This window comes from Macaca mulatta, chromosome 8, assembly GCF_049350105.2.
Source record: "Macaca mulatta isolate MMU2019108-1 chromosome 8, T2T-MMU8v2.0, whole genome shotgun sequence".
Taxonomy (NCBI): Eukaryota; Metazoa; Chordata; class Mammalia; order Primates; family Cercopithecidae; genus Macaca; species Macaca mulatta.
In genome coordinates this window covers 138,144,318-138,156,374 of record NC_133413.1, presented here as the reverse complement: position 1 = coordinate 138,156,374, position 12,057 = coordinate 138,144,318, and positions in this window count along the sequence as shown.

Below are 12,057 nucleotides of genomic sequence, written 5' to 3'. Positions count from 1 at the left end.
GCATGATTCTTTGAAGGAAAGTCTTTAAAGAAAGTCTTTAAAGAAAGGAAAGTCTTTCTTTGATCCCAAGACTTTCCCTCGAGTCTGGAGAACGTAGGTTTTACTGCTTATTATAGAAATAAGGTATTCCTGGGTAAGGATGGAAATTAGATGTGTATCTCAGGGTTTGGTTGGAGAGCAGAAGGTACACTATAGATTCCAGGGAGTAAGGGCTTTATTCAAAGGACTTAGGACTATAAAAGACATTTGGATCTCTATCATGGCTGTACTCATCCTGAAGTGCCATAACAGAAGTTCTGATGAGCTCTAATGCTCAAGAATGTGTGAAAATGCCAACCTAATGTTCTTAGACTATGGTGGGAAAGCTGGTGGTTCTCAGGAACCATGTGGGAAGCTGCATGAACCACTCAGGCCTGGCTGCAACTACCTCCAAGGCTATTGACCCCACCTCCTCTGTGCTTTCTGGGTCTAGCCAAGTCCTTTCATTGGCAGACTCTGCTGGGAACCACATGGAAAGGGGATTCTTGGAAATAAGCCCTTCGAATGGGAACTTAGAAGGGAGAGGGGATGATGCCGAATCCACAGAGGTCTGTGTTCGCTCTGCTGGAATCACTTGGGTCATCTCAGTGGCCTCACCCGCAATGTTATGAAGGCGGTATCATTCATCTCTTTATTTTCTTTTGAAAAAGAATAGTGTGGCTCAGAGAAGTGAAATAACCAGCCTAGGTAATACAACTGGTATTTAGCCACTAGAATTCATACTTGGGGCTATCTGGGGGAAAATCCCTAGCTCCTTTGGTATTTTATACATACACAGTAGTGGTTCAAACTGTAGCTGTATTAGCATCACTTAGAAGAATCATCCACCCCCAGAGTTTGTGAGTCAGCAGGTCTGGGGGTGGAGTGGGAGGGGAGTGACCTGAGATTTGCATTTCTAACAAGTTCCCAGGTGATGCTATTGCTGCTGGTTCAGGGACCACACTTTGAGAACTCTAGAGCAGGAAGATGATCCTACTTCTTATCTCGATCTACAGGGGTGCTCAGGGTCAGGCAGATTCTACAAAATAGCAAATTTGCTTTGAATATTTCTATTGCATTTGAATATGGTTCCTATCAAGTAGCGTAGGTGCTGTGGTGCTTGGCTTTGTGTGTGTGTGAGTGAGGGGTGTGTGTGTGTGTGTGTGTGTATTTTAGCTACATAGCCTTAGCAGGTAATTGTACAGCTGTATGAAAATGAATGGGCTCGTATTTCTGACTGCTACCTTATTTGGAAACCAAGGAGGGTACCTGGTGCTATGCACATTTTCCTGATTGAGCCGGAATACCAAATTAAACTTTTGAGTTGATGATTTATTTATTATTTCATTGTGAGTTTTCTTTAAATCAACATTTGATAAGTAAATGGTCCAAGTCTTACTTTGGCATTCAAGAGAGTAACATTAGTCTTGACGAATTATTTGCTTATTCATTAAGGTGTAATTTAATTCTATAGAAATTGCATGGCAATTTAGCACACGTTAATGAGCAGATAGTGTCTCATAGCTTAACGAATCTGTCATCCTTTTAAGGTGGGAGAAAAAGCATTTAAGGAATCAACAGTCAACTAGAAGGCCGGACATGGTGGCTCACACCTGTAATCTCAGCACTTTGGGAGGCTGAGGTGGGAGGTTTGCTTGAGCCCAGGAGTTTAAGAGCAGCCTGAGCATCACAGCGAGACCCCATCTCACTAAAAAAAATTAAACAAACAACCAACTCCCCCCCAAAAAATCCCAATCAACTATAGGAGGAAGTCTATTCAGAAATTTATTGGACTCAACCAACTTTATGGACCTCTTGGGCACAGATGTACAGATTTTAAATGCCCTGGTCAATGTGAAGGTGTAACTCCTTTCTCTCTCTGGAGAGAGTCAGAAAGGCCGGGACCTTGCTTCCTAGTAGCTAGAGAATGATGGGCTGTCATGTAACCTTTGGGCGCCCTTACCTGTCAGATGGAGGAATGAGTCCTAATATGGATTTTATAGGATTATAGTGAAGGTTAAATGATATAATGAATGACTGTAAAGGTTCTGAAATGTAGTTGATTCTCAACAAATTATTGATTATTATGCTACTATTTACCTTAGTGACAACTTTCCTTTTTTTCCTTTCATTCTTCCTTTCCCTCTTCCTCCTTCCTTATTTCCTTTCCTTTCTTCTACTTCTTTTCTCTCTGTGTGTTTTGAGACAGGGTGTCATTTTGTTGCCCAGGCTGAAGTGTGATCATGGCTCACTGCAGCCTCAACCTCTTGGACTCAAGTGATCCTCCCACCTCAACCTCCTGCGTAGCTGGGACTACAGGCTCATGCCACCATATCCTGCTTTTTTTTTTTTTTTTTTTTGGTAGAGACAGGGCTTCACTCTGTTGCCCAGACTGGTCTCGAACTCCTGAACTCAGGCAATCTGCCCACTTAAGCTTCCCAAAGTGCTGAGATTACAGCTGTGAGCCCCTGTGCCCGGTTCCTCCACTTTTCTTTTTTATTTATTATACGCTTATTATAAAGGATACAACTCATAAACAGCCAAATGGAAGAAACATGAATGGTGTGGAGCTTCTGTGTCCTCTCCAGGTGTGCTGTGCTCACAATACGCCCATGTGTTCACCAACCTGGAAGCTCCTCAATGAATATTTCTTTCAGGAATCTGAGATGAGCCATTTTCTGGCCCAGAAAGTTTGGTCATTCCAAATCACTCTCCCCTTCCCCAGCCATGTAGCCTGTCCCTTTTCCCACCTGTATGCACATTGCACTTCTCTCCATGTCCTTTTGTGCCAAATTCCTCCCCAACCTTCAAGACAAAGCTGGAGCGTCACCTTCTCTGTGAAGCCTGCCGTGATCACCTCCACCTACAGCAGAGATCAGAGGTGTTGCTGGCATACCCTTCCTTCCCAGTGCTTTCCATCTGATGCTGAGACAGTCTGCATTCATGTCTGTATCCTCCAAATGCCGGCAGCTCCTTGAGGAAATGACCAGCTGTGATTTCCATATTTGTGACCATAATACCTGGCCCAGAACAAGCAGTTGGTGAATAAAGTAATGCTGCCTTGGGTGCCCATAATGGCTATCAATCTGATGATTTGGGGCATCATGGTTGACACTAGGTTGAAATGAGTGAGGTACCTAAGGCACACCTTTTTTTTTTTTTTTCCTGAGACAGAGTCTCAGTCTGTTGCCCATGTTGGAGTGGTCGTACCATCTCGGCTCACTGCAACCTCCACCTCCTGAGTTCAAGTAATTCTCCTGCCTCTTCCTCCCAAGTAGTTGGGATTACAGTCATGCACTACCATGCCTGGCTAATTTTTGTATTTTCAGTAGAGACGGGGTTTCACCACATTGGCCAGGCTGCTCTCAAACTCCTGACCTCAAGTGAGATCCACCTGCCTCGGCCTCTCAAGGTGCTGGGATTATAGGCATGAGCCACCATGCCCGGCCTAAAACACAACATTTAAGGAGGTGCATCAGGACACTCGCGGTGGACACTCTGAGTTACTGAAAACATCAGATGCTTCATCTACAATCACTGCACAAGAGAATTTTTACTGGTATCTGGGCTTTAAAACTTGAATATTAATTTTTTTGTTCATGTATTTCCAAGGACTGACATTATATTACTCCATGTCTTGGCATGTGTGAGATAAGGGCATCCTTCAGCTCTGGTCAGGTTGGCTGAGAGCCTGTCACATGCCAAGCCCTGTGCTACTTACTGGGGATATAGTGCAGGCATGATGGACAGCCCCATCTTCAGCACCATCTCAGCTCTCAAGGGCTCAGAGGGATGAGCATGGAGCAAGGAAAATACTCATCAAGAATTGTATGTGAATGGCTACAATACAGTATTAAACAAAGTTCAGTTTAGTATGCATGGTAGAGAGAAAATGTTATGGGCATGTGAAGATGAATTCTAGCTGGGAGGATGGACAGAACTTGTGAAAGAGGTGGCATTTGATGACTCACACTAACCTAGTCAATGTTGTTCATGCCTCACTCGGTTCCCCTTTACTGGGTCCAGCTGCCGGGGTGGTTGGTTTCTAAGACCAACAGTGGCACCCTTCTCTGAAGAATTTCCCTCTGCTAATAAAAGCCCCTGCTCCCCATCCCCGTGAGTGGCTGTGTTCTCTCCACATGGATGGCTCCCAGATAATGACTTATTCATGCCTCAACTCAAAGTACGGCAGCTCTGTGGTGCCATTCACATTCTAGAGGTCAGGCTGAGCCCAGACTTCAACTGAAGTCACCACGTGGCTTAGCTCTTTGGCCTTTCTCCCCTCCCTTTTCCCTTATGTTTCTCTCCAGACAGTGCCCCAATAAACCATTTACACAAGAGTCCCCATCTTGGGCTATGCTTCTAGGGACTCAGGCTTAAGACAAAAACCAAGGACAACAATAATAGTACTACTACCCATACATTGATATTTGCAGTGTTGTACATGTTCACTGATTTAATTTTTATAACACCTTGTGAATTGTTATTCCTGGTTTGCAGATGAGGAGGCTGAAACTCAGAGAGGTTAGAGTTCCTTTGCCCAAGTTCCCACAGCTGCTAAGCTGGGAGTCAAACCTAGGAATTCTGGCTTTTGGTTCCCTGATACCAAGTACTCCATGGCACCTTCATCTCTATACAGCCCCGGGGCTCGAGAGCTGGGACATGAGGAGCTCTGCATGAGGGTGCAGGACTCTGCGGTCCTCCTGAGTTTGGAGGCAGGGACCCCCGTGAGAAGAGTACAGGGTGTGGAGTCAGGCAGCCTGGATTTTAGATCTGGGCTGTGTCTCAGGGCAGTGCCACAGCTCCTCCTTGGGCCTCAGACTTTTTACCTGTGGAACGGGCTGCACAGCCACGTTATAGAGCTGTTATAGACCTCCTGTGAGGATGTGCAGTCCTCATCCTTGTGCCTGGTATGTGGCAGGCAGTCAGTTCATGTGGCAGTCAGCCTGTCTGGGCCCATCTGGTGGCAGAGGCAGAGCAGTTGGCCCTCAGCATCCAAGGTCTCTGGAGCACCAGCGAGAGGGGACACCAGTTCTGGTTCTGAGACAGAGGCTGCTTTGAGATGGGTGGAACTTCTTTTGTTCTCCCTACTGTGAGAAGGAGATGAAGGTGACTTAGCTCTCATCAAAATACAGCTGCCCACGGTGTGGTGTGGTGTGGTACAGTGGCTCTATCCTGATACTTTACAATCCTCATCATGTGGTTTTCCCATTTGGTCCAAGGTGGCTGCTTAGGGGCCAGCAGGAGGGTGGAGAGATGGGCTATCCATCCATAGGATGGTGCCTGGAAGTTACCTCACTTCCATTTATATCCCCTTGGACAAACTTGAGTTTATATTTATACCTTACTGCCAGGAAGGCTGGAAAATTGGGATTTTATTATTGGAAGAAGGGGGACAAGTAGCAGCTTCTGCCTTAGTGGACAGTCTGGTGCAAAGATAGCGGTCATAACTGGGAAGTCTTCATGGGCACTCACTATGTGCCAACCACATGTATTAAAGAGCTGCTTGTATTATAATATTTTCTCAGTCACCCTATAAGATGGGCACTATTAGCGACATGCCCATTGTACTGATGGGGAGGCTTGAGGGCAGAGCCTGGATTTGACCCCCGTCAAGCCAGTTTTAGAGGTTACACAGCTAACCACCACCACACTGTATGGAGGGTTCCAGAATGGATAAACACAGTTTTCACTAATGGATTCGCTATTTACTAACCCTGTAGCTTTGGGTAAGCTCTTTTTCCTCACAAGTTCTTAGTGTTTCCATGACAGAGTGGTGTGCGGATCAAATGAAATAAAAACATGGGATAGCTATTTGTCAACTGGAAAAATCTAGAAGGAAGACTGACTAGGATTTCTTTTAGTGGCCATGGGACTCTCACTTCCCATGGCAGTGGAGAGAGAGAAGCCCTGATTAGCTGACTGCTGGCCTCCACAAGACAACGTCGTGTGCATGAAATGCTCTTTTTTACAGTGACCCTCGGGACTCCGCCCACAGCTCACAGCCCCCATTCTTTCACTACCTCCTATTTCTGTGAGGGTATAACCATGCCTGTAGGATTGCGTTGCTTTTCTGTATTACTCAGCTGGAATAATACGGCAGATGAGGGCAACAGAAAGGAAAAAAAGATATGGAAGTTTGCTAAGTAGAGAAGAAGATCTGCTACTTCACCAGGAAAAGCTGGATCCTGAAGAAGATTAAGGCAGAATTTCTCACTAAATCTTGCCACATGACAGTGAGCCACTTCTCTCTCTCTTTTTTTTTTTTTGAGATGGAATCTCACTCTGTCATCTAGGCTGGAGTGCAGTGGCGTGGTCTCGGCTCACTGCAGCCTCTACCTCCCAGGTTCAAGCAATTCTCATGCCTCAGCCTCCAGAGTAGCTGGGATTACAGGCATGTGCCACAAAACCCGTCTAATTTTTGTATTTTTGGTAGAGATGGGTGTCATCGTGTTGGCCAGGCTGGTCTTGAACTCCTGGCCTCCCGCCTTGGCCTCCCAAAGTGCTGACGTGAGCCACTGCGCCCGGCCAGCCACTTCTCTTAGGAATGACTAAAAAGCCTCTGTTATTATTTGTCCATAAGAGATGCAAGACTCAAGTCCACCAGTGCTAGACTGAAGTGGGGGTCTCAAAGCATGGTGGAGGAGTGTCTTTTGAGTCCAGTGCCCGGCGCCCTGGGGGCTCAAGGAGTAATTGCAGTGAATGAGCGAGCAGCTTTTGGCTCGTGTGGTCAAAAGGTTTTTCTACAGCAGCTGCTAAAGTGGTTGTGCACGGAGCCGTCTCTGCAAACTGGGTCAACAGGTCAATCGGGCCTTTTATATGCCAACCAGGCTGCCTATATTTACGTTTAGGGTCAGATCTAGGGCAGAAAATGATGCCGGCAAAAGAAATCCATTTAGAACTTTTCTCTGCTGATGCTGACTACATGGAGGAGCTGTTCATTATTTATAGACCACACAATTGTGTTTTGTACAGTAACCTTATTTGGGCATATAAATAAGCCAAGGATAAGAGAGGAGAACAAAAATGCATTGATTTTTTTCTTCTCATATGAAAGGTAAATGAAGCGATTTTATATTTGAGGTTTCCTGGCTGGCATATTACCCAGACAGCAGGAATTAGAACAGATTTAATCTTCCAATCCATACTAATGGGGGCATTAAAAACACTGTTTATTAAATCTATCTTTTTGACACTTTTAATATATTCCATTGCAGCCTTGCAGCATAAGGGCTGAATAATGATAATGTTTAACATTTATCGAATGCTTATTATGATTGTGCCAGACATTGTGGTAAGCAACACACATTGTCTCATTCTATCCTTACCACACAAGTGTGAAAAGACACCTATTTCAATTCCCATTTTACGGATGAGAAATTGGAGGCAAAAAGAAGTGCAACAATTTGCTGAAATCCATTTAGCTCATAAATAAGGAAGCTTGGGGATTGAAGTCAAGTTTCTTTTGTGAGTTTATGCACTTGATGGTCATACGCTATTGAATGATGGGGATACCTGCAGTTGTGCGGCCGGGAAGTTCTTTCATGTTCTGGAAGTGGCAGGTGCAGAAGCAAAGGGAGCTAATCCTCAAAGTTTGCTTGCAGCATGCTGAGCAAAGGGCGAAATATTTTGCCTACAGAATCTCATTTTAAATTCAGAACAAGTGCTCTGTAGGTTCACCTACTTCTAGGCATCTCTAGACCCTTCTGTCTAAACCAAAAGAGAATCTTGAATTTTCTTAATTTACACTTTTAAACAATATGGCAGTTTTCCTGATACCTATTCTCAAGGGGTGGGACACCAATGAATTAGCTGGATCATTCATTCATTTACATCAACATTTTTTTTTTTTAAACAGTCTTGCTCTGTTGCCCAGGCTGGAGCTGGAGTGCAGTGGTGTGATGATGTCAGTTCACTGCAACCTCTGCTTCCCCGGTTCGAGAGAGTCTCCTGCTTTAGCCTCTCGAGTAGCTGGGATTGTAGGGCACCCATCACCACGCCCAGCTAATTTTTTGTATTTTTTCAGTGGAAACAGGATTTCACCATGTTGGCCTGGCTGGTCTCGAACTCCTGACCTCAGGTGATCCACTTACCTTGGCCTCCCAAAGTGCTGGGATTACAACAGGCCTGAGCTTCTGTGCCTGGCCAACATCAACCTTTTTTTTTTTTTTTTTTTTTTTTGAGACCGAGTCTCACCTTGTCACCCAGGCTGGAGTGCAATGGTGTGTTCTTGGCTCACTGTAACCTCTGCCTCCCGGGTTCAAATGATTCTCCTGCTTCAGCTGGAATTACAGGCGTGCACTACCACTCCCGGCTAATTTTTCTGTATCTTTAGTAGAGATGAGATTTCACCATGTTGGCCAGACTGGTCTCGAACTCCTGATCTCGTGATTCACCTGCTTTGGCCTCCCAAAGTGGTAGGATTACAGGCATGAGCCACCGCACCTAGCCCATCAACACCTTTTTTTGAGCACCTACCATGATCTAGGTGCTACAACCTTATCAGCAAACAAGATAAAGACTTCTCCCCTCAGAGAGGTTATGTCTTGGGGTGAGGAGACAGAAAATAAGCAATAAACATGACAAATAAATAAATGATGTAGTGACAAGTGCTATATGAAAAAATTAAGAGGGTTAAAGGATTCAGAAGTGCTGTTAGTGAGGGCACCTCAGCGTAGGTGGTAGGTCTCTCCGTATGTGATATTTGGGCAGTATTTGAAGGAGGTGATGGGAGAAGTCTCAGGGATATCCGTCAAGAAGAGGGAGCAGTCTGACAAAGGATGTGAGAGGAGCTTGCCTGGAGTGATGGAGGAACCACAGGTTTCAGCTCCAGGTGACAGGGCAGAGCGAGCACGGAGAAAAACACAAGAGCAAGGCAGTGATGTGATGCGGCCAGGCAGTGTGGGGCCTTCTAGACCACTCAAAGTGAGTGGTGACAATGTGCTAGCAGCCCTCACTCTCAGCGCCTCCTTGGCCTCGGCGTCCACTCTGGCGGCCCTTGAGGAGCCCTTCAGGCCACCACGGCACCGTGGGAGCACCTCTCTGGGCTGGCTGAGGCCGGAGCCACCTCCCTCTGCTTGCGGGGAGGTGTGGAGGGGGAGGTGTGGAGGGAGAGGCGCGGGCGGGAACCGGGGCTGTGCGAGGCGTTCGCGGGCCAGTGCGAGTTACGGCAGGCGCCCGCGCGGGCTCTGCAGCCCGTACACGGAGCAACTGGCCTGCGCCACCAGCCCAGGGCAGTGAGGGGCTTAGCACCCGGGCCAGCAGCTGTGGAGGTTGCGCTGGGTCCCCCAGCAGTGCCGACCTGCTGGCGCTGCACTCAAATTCTTACCGGGTTTAGCTGCCTCCCTGTGGGGCAGCGCTCGGGACCTGCAGCCCGCCATGTCTGAGCTCCCCACGTGCGGTGGGCTCCCACGTGGCCTGAGCCTGCCTGACTGGTGCCGCCCGCTGCTCCGTGGTGCCTGGTCCCATTGACAGCCCAAGGGCTGAGGAGTGCAGGCGCGGCTCGGGACTGGCGGGTAGCTCCTCCTGCTGCGCGGTGCAGGATTCACTAGGTGAAGCCAGCTGGGCTCCTGAGCCCAATGGGGACTTGGAGAACTTTTAAATCTAGCTAGAGGATTGTATGTGCACTAATCAGGACTCTGTATCTAGCTAATCTGGTGGGGACTTGGAGAACTTTTATGTCTAGCTAGAGGATCGGAAATACACCAATCAGCACTCTGTGTCTAGCTCAAGGTTTGTAAATACACCAATTGGTACTCTGTATCTAGCGAACTCTGTGTCTAGCTAACCTAATGGGGACTTGGAGAACTTTTTCCTCTAGCACTCTGTCTAGCTCAAAGATTGAAAAAGCACCAATCAGCACTCTGTCAAAACGGACCAATCAGCTCTCTGTAAAACGGACCAGTCAGCTCTCTGTAAAATGGACCGGTCAGCAGGATGTGGGTGGGGTCAGATAAGGGAATTAAAGCAGGCTGCTGTAGCTAGCCAGCCGCCACCTGGTTGGTCCCCTTCTACGCTGCGAAAGCTTTGTTCTTTTGCTCTTTGTAATAAGTCTTGCTGTTGCTCACTCTTTGGGTCCACGCTGCCTTTATGAGCTGTAACTCTTACCACAAAGGTCTGCAGCTTCACTCCTGACGGCGAGACTATGAACCTGCCAGAAGGAAGACGCTCCAGACGCATCTGAATGTCTGAAGGAACAAACTCTGGACACAGTCTTTGAGAACTGTAACCTTCACCGCGAGGGTCCGCGGCTTCGTTCTTGAAGTCAGTGAGACCAAGAACCCACCAATTTCGTACACAAAAGGACCTTGGCTTTCACTCTGAGTGAAATAGAAAGATACTAGAGGGTTTGGAGAAAAGGAGTGATATGGTACCTTTTTTTTTTTTTTTTTTTTTTTTTTGAGACGGAGTCTTGCTCTGTCCCCCAAGCTGGAGTGCAGTGGTGTGATTTTCTTGGCTCACTGCAGTCTCTGTCTCCTGCGTTCAAGTGATCCTCCTTCCTCAGCCTCTCGGGTAGCTGAGATCACAGGCACGGGGCGCCACACCTGGCTAATTTTTTCTATGTTTAGTAGAGACAATGGTTTCACCGTGTTGGCCAGGCTGGCCTCGAACTCCAGACCTCGAGTGAGCTGCCTGCCTCAGCCTCCCAAAATACTGGGATTAAAGGCATGAACCACTGCACCCAGTGTACACTTTTATTGAGCAGCTACTGTTTGTCAGTGTTGGGAATATCAGGATTAAAGAAACAATCTCTTAGTAAGTCACAGCTTTACTAAGAGGAAAATATAGGGCGATATCTACAGTCCACACGAAAAGTGCTGTGATGGAGGTGAGAGGCCCCCAACACTCGGCATGGTAGCCAATCCCAAGACTCTTCCCCACTGTCCTTGCCACCTTGTGTGTCTCCTTATTGCAGTCAGTTCCCTCCCACGTTGTAAACTGTGTAGGGTATTGCAGAAATGAAGGCGTGTGACTTCTAAGGTCCTTGGGTCCTATAGGACTTTGCAGCTTCTGTCTCTTTTTCTTGGATCTCTTCCTCTAGGAGAAGTCAGCCACCATGTTATGAGGACACCCAAGCAACCCTGTAGAAAGTTGGATGTGGTGAGGAACTGATACCTCCAATTCATGGCCAGTACCAATTTACTTATCACGTGAGAGCATCCTGGAAGTAGATCCTCTTGTCTCAGCCGTGTTTGGAGATGACCGCCATCTCATGGGAGGCCCCAAGCCGGAACTGTCCAGGCAAGCTGCTCCCACATTCTTGATCCACAGAAACTGTGAAATAATTAATGTTTATGGTTATTTCAAGTCACTTAAAACGTTTTAAGTTCATTTGTTATGCAGCAGTAGATAATGGAAACTTTGTCAACAGGAGCCCAGTCTGGGAAGGATGGAGATGGTAATCAGGAGAGGCTTCCTGGAGGAGGTGTTAGCTGAGCTATGTCTTGTGGAATGAGGAGGAGTTCTGAGTAGGAATTAGTGAGGCAGAGAGTGTTGGGGTGCTGAGGCTTTCCGGGCAGAAGGAACAGTATGTATATAAAAGACCATTTCAGGCCCCATCTGCTGGCAAAGTCTTCCCTAACCATTCACTGCCTGAGTCATTCATTTACTTATTCATTCGACAAGGCTTTGATGAGAGCCGCCTCTATCCCGGGCTCCGTGCAGAGTACTGGGGTTACTGTAAGTTGCATATTCTGAGACTGCTCGTTTAGGCATAGAAAATTCAAATGCCCACAAGGGGCTAGGCAAGTCATGCAAGCCAGTGAAGCTGAGTCGTGCACTGGGAGTCAGGGGTGAGGCCAGTGAGAAGTGGAGAGCCCAATTCCCAAGAAAGGGCCACCATTTCTCAGCATCAGTTGTTGCTGGCATGCCAGAATGTAAGCGCAAAGCTGACCAGATCTTCAAATATATCAAGATAATCTAGAAATTGTATTTTAGTATAAAGTCTCTTGATTTTCAAAAGGCAGCCAGCCCAAACTCGTGGTCAGATTTCCCTCTTTCCAGTCTTCTGTTCAGGAGCTCTGTGAGTTGGCTGGTGGG